Source organism: Felis catus, chromosome A3, assembly GCF_018350175.1.
Source record: "Felis catus isolate Fca126 chromosome A3, F.catus_Fca126_mat1.0, whole genome shotgun sequence".
NCBI classification, from domain to species: domain Eukaryota; kingdom Metazoa; phylum Chordata; class Mammalia; order Carnivora; family Felidae; genus Felis; species Felis catus.
Window position 1 is genome coordinate 112,871,304 of NC_058370.1, and position 5,315 is coordinate 112,876,618.

The 5,315-nt window shown below is 39.4% G+C and overlaps 1 pseudogene; it reads left to right on the plus strand.

Moving 5' to 3' along the window:
* Nucleotides 1-4,099: 4,099 nt before the first annotated feature.
* On the plus strand, nucleotides 4,100-4,570 carry LOC102899272 (annotated as a pseudogene).
* The last annotated feature ends 745 nt before the right edge of the window (nucleotides 4,571-5,315 follow it).

Genomic DNA, 5,315 nt, shown 5'->3' on the forward strand with positions numbered 1-5,315 from the left:
CATAAGAGTGAAACCATATGGTATCTGTCTCTCTCTGTATGGCTTATTTCACTTAGCATCACACTCTCCAGTTCCATCCACGTTGCTACAAAAGGCCATATTTCATTTTTTCTCATTGCCACGTAATATTCCATTGTGTATATAAACCACAATTTCTTTATCCATTCATCAGTTGATGGACATTTAGGCTCTTTCCATAATTTGGCTATTGTTGAGAGTGCTGCTATGAACATTGGGGTACAAGTGGCCCTATGCATCAGTACTCCTGTATCCCTTGGATAAATTCCTAGCAGTGCTATTGCTGGGTCATAGGGTAGGTCTATTTTTAATTTTCTGAGGAACCTCCACACTGCTTTCCAGAGCGGCTGCACCAATTTGCATTCCCACCAACAGTGCAAGAGGGTTCCCGTTTCTCCACATCCTCTCCAGCATCTATAGTCTCCTGATTTGTTCATTTTGGCCACTCTGACTGGCGTGAGGTGATACCTGAGTGTGGTTTTGATTTGTATTTCCCTGATAAGGAGCGACGCTGAACATCTTCTCATGTTCCTGTTGGCCATGTGGATGTCTTCTTTAGAGAAGTGTCTATTCATGTTTTCTGCCCATTTCTTCACTGGGTTATTTGTTTTTCGGGTGTGGAGTTTGGTGAGCTCTTTATAGATTTTGGATACTAGCCCTTTGTCCGATATGTCATTTGCAAATATCTTTTCCCATTCCGTTGGTTGCCTTTTAGTTTTGTTGGTTGTTTCCTTTGCTGTGCAGAAGCTTTGTATCTTCATAAGGTCCCAGTAATTCACTTTTGCTTTTAATTCCCTTGCCTTTGGGGATGTGTCGAGGAAGAGATTGCTACGGCTGAGGTCAGAGAGGTCTTTTCCTGCTTTCTCCTCTAAGGTTTTGATGGTTTCCTGTCTCACATTTAGGTCCTTTATCCATTTTGAGTTTATTTTTGTGAAAGGTGTGAGAAAGTGGTCTAGTTTCAACCTTCTGCATGTTGCTGTCCAGTTCTCCCAGCACCATTTGTTAAAGAGGCTGTCTTTTTTCCATTGGATGTTCTTCCCTGCTTTGTCAAAGATGAGTTGGCCATACGTTTGTGGGTCTAGTTCTGGGGTTTCTATTCTATTCCATTGGTCTATGTGTCTGTTTTTGTGCCAATACCATGCTGTCTTGATGATGACAGCTTTGTAGTAGAGGCTAAAGTCTGGGATTGTGATGCCTCCTGCTTTGGTCTTCTTCTTCAAAATTCCTTTGGCTATTCGGGGCCTTTTGTGGTTCCATATGAATTTTAGGATTGCTTGTTCTAGTTTCGAGAAGAATGCTGGTGCAATTTTGATTGGGATTGCATTGAATGTGTAGATAAAAAATAATTTTTTTAATTTAAAAATTAAAAAATAAAGAATAAAATTAGAAACAACCCATAAACAATAAATAACACTTCATTCATTAGTAACAAAAGAAATAAAAAATGAAATTATAATGAAATGTGATTACTTTTACTTATCAAACTAAAAAATTTTTAAGTGTTTTAATGTTTATTTATTTTTGAGAGAGAGAGAGAAAACAGAGTTTGAGCGAGAGAGGAGCAGAGAGTGAGGGAGACACAGAATCCAAAGCAGGCTCCAGGCTCCAAGCTGTTGGCACAGTGCCCAAGGTGAGGCTTGAACTCACAAGCCATGAGATCATGACCTGAGCCAAAATTGGATACTTAACCAACTGAGGCACCAAGGAGCACCTCAAACTGAAAAAAAACTTTAAATATAAAAACATTCAGTGCTGGTAATGATGCAATGATAGTAGTACTCTGTGATAGGCAGCCTCAAAGATGGCTGCCATGATTCCCACCTCCTTGTTGTACTCTTGCCCTTCCCTCAAGTGTGGGCTTTGACAACTTGCTTTTTACAAATAGAGTGCAGCAAGGGGCACTTGAGTGGCTCAGTTGGTTAAGCAAACTTCAGCTCAGGTCATGATCTCACAGTTTTGTGGGTTCGGGCCTTTCATCGGGCTCTGTGCTGACAGCTCAGAGCCTGGAGTCTGCTCCAGATTCTGTGTCTCCCTCTCTCTCTGCCTCTCCCCTGCTTGCACTGTCTCTCTAAAAAATAAGTAAACATTAAAAAAATTTTTAAAAAATAGAGTACAGCAAAGTTAACATTTCCAAAGTTAATTTACAGAAAAACTGTGCCTTCCATCCATATTGCTTGCTTTCTCTCACTCTCTCCCCTGCTCACTCTGAGAGAAGTCAGCTGCCATGTTGTGAGTTGCTCTAAGGAGAGGCCAAGGTGGCAAGGAACTGATACCTCTGGCCACGAGCCAGCAAGAATCTGAAGTCAGCCTGCAGCCACCTGAGTGAACTTGAAAGCAAACACACCCTCGTTTGAGCCTTGAGATATAAGCAGCAGGGATCAATGCCTTGACTACAACCCTATGAAAGACCCTAGCCCAGTGAAACTGTGATAAGCCATGGTGGGATATCTGACCCTCCCAAACTGGGTGATAATGAAAGCTTGTTTTTAGCTGCTAAATATTGAGGTAAAATTTTTTTACAACAATAGATAACTAATACATCCTCTCATATGCTTTAAGATTCTGGAAAATTTATATGACATTATGCATCAAGAGCCTTGTAGAAATTTTATTCATTTTTACCCAATAATTCCACATCTAGTATTCTTTATAAAGAAATTAATTGGAGGGGCACCTAGGTGGCTCAGTTGGTGAAACATCAGACTCTTGTTAGATTCTGTTAGGCTGCTCCGTGCCGAGGGTGAGGAGCCTGCTTGGGATTCTCTCTCTCCCTCTGCCCCTCCCCAGCTCCCAGTCTTTCTCTCTTTCTCTCTCTCTCTCAAAAAAAAAAAAAAAGGAGCAAAAGGGAATATATACTCTATTGCACATTTCAGCACAGAATTTATCAATGATTACAAATATATGTATATAAATACTATATATACCTACACACATATATCTATAAAACAGTGTTCTCTAGATTGCAAATGGTTTTTCTTATTTTTTTTAATTTTCTTAATAAACTTTTTTTCTACATTTTCTAAAATAACCACATAAAACATTCAAATTAAAAGAAAAAAGACTTTCAAGATATGCATGTACATATTAAAAACTATAATGGTAAACACTATATTCAATAGGGATTGAAGCAGGTAAGGAGAAAGTCTCTGATTTTTCTTAAAGTTTTCAGAGCTGAGCATTTTCTTCATGTAGTCATGAAAAATGAACATTATATTGACTTTCACATATGTCACATAAAATTGATAAGGACAGAGTAATGGAAGAAAAGGTATAATCAATCTTTAGGTGCAACAGTTTGCTTTTCTGCTAAGTATTTCTTCCGAAAGCAATTACCAAGGAAGAAGTGAAACCTGAACCAAAAGGAAAACAAACAAGTCAACATCCGCCTTCAAACACCTTCGTAAGTTAAAGTTAGACTGGCCAAGTAATTGTCTCTAACTTGGAAAAAAGAATGCATTGTGGGAGCAATGTGTTTGGTAGTTTGGGGAAGGTCCACACTGAAAGCAAAAAATCCTTACTAATTTCAGTCTGCCAGTAATGTGAACGACCTATTGACCAAACTATACAATGAAAAGACAGACTATTCTGCAGATTTATAAAGTTATTGAAATACATAAAGAGTTATAGAACCACCTCCCAATTTGGCATCACCCACTGGTAAGTACTACGGTCTGAATGTTTGTTTTCCCCAAAATTCAGATATTGAAATTCTTTTTTCTTGTAAGGTTTTTTATTTATTTTTGAGAGAGAGAGAGAGACAGAGTATGAGTTGGGGAGGGAAAGAGAGAGAGAGGAAGACACAGAATCCAAAGCAGGCTCCAGGCTCTGAGCTGTCAGCACAGAGCCTGACATGGGGCTGGAATCCATGAATCGTGAGACCATGACCTAAACTGCAAGATCATGACCTGAGTTGAAGTCAGATGCTTAACTGACCGAGCCACTCAGCAGACCCCTTCATATGTTGAAATTCTAACCTCCAAAGGTGATATCATTAGGAGGTGGGGCCTTTGGGACATGATTAGGTCATGAGGGTGGAACCCTCCCTGAACAGGATTAGCATTTATAAAAAAGGTTCAAAGGAATTCATTAGCCATGGATGTATTCATGAAAGGACTTTCAAAGGCCAAGGAGGAAGTCGTGGCTGCTGCTGAAAAAACCAAACAGGGTGTGGCAGAAGCTGCAGGAAAGACAAAAGAGGGTGTTTTCTACGTAGGCTCCAAAACCAAGGAAGGAGCGGTTCATGATGTGACAACAGTGGCTGAGAAGACCAAAGAGCAAGTGACAAATGTTGGTGAGGTGGTGATGACCGGTGATGACAGCAGTCACACAAAAGACAGTGGAGGGAGCAGGGAGCATCGCAGCTGCCACTGGCTTTGGCAAAAAGGATCAGTTGGGCAAGAATGAAGAAGGAGGCCCACAGGAAGGAATTCTGGAAGATATGCCTGTTGATCCTGACAATGAGGCATATGAAATGCCTTCTGAGGAAGGTATCAAAACTATGAACCCAAAGCATAAGAAATACTTTTACTCGCAGTTTCTTGAGACCTACTGAGAGATGTTCCATCCTGTACAAGTACTCAGTTCCAACGTGCCCAGTCATGACATTTTCTCAAAGTTTTTACAGCGTATTTTAAACTCTTCCATCAGCAACGATTGAAATTATCTGTACCTGCCCTTATTCAGCATTTCAGTGCTTCCCTCTCATTGAAGTGAATATATGGTAGCAGGGTCTCTATGTGGATATCGTGGCTTCAAATCTAAAAGTTAAATTAAAACACCTAAGTGACTACCACTTATTTCTAAATCTTCACTATTTTTTTTGTTGCTGTTCTTGAGAAGTTGTGATTTATTATCATATAAGATTTCTAGGTGTCATTTAATGATTCTATCTAAAAATAATGATGTATTGTGAAATTTGTTAATATATACAATACTTAAAAATATGTGAGCATGAAACTATGCACCTATAAATATTAACTATAAAATTAGAAAGAAAGAAAGAAAGAAAGAAAGAAAGAAAGAAAGAAAGAAAGAAAGAAAGAAAGAAAGAAAGAAAGTCTCACAGAGCTCACTAGCCCCTTTCACTATATGAGGACAAAAGTTTGTAGAGGTGGAAGAGAGCCCTCACATGCTGGCACCTTGATCTTGGATTTCTAGCCTCCAGAACTCTGAGCAATAAGTTTCTGCTCTTTATAAGCCTCCCAGTTCATGGTATTTTGTTATGGCAGCCCAAACAGACTAAGACTAAGACAGGAAGTTAGTCTTTCTCTTCAGGATCCCATCTGCCATTTTGAGGC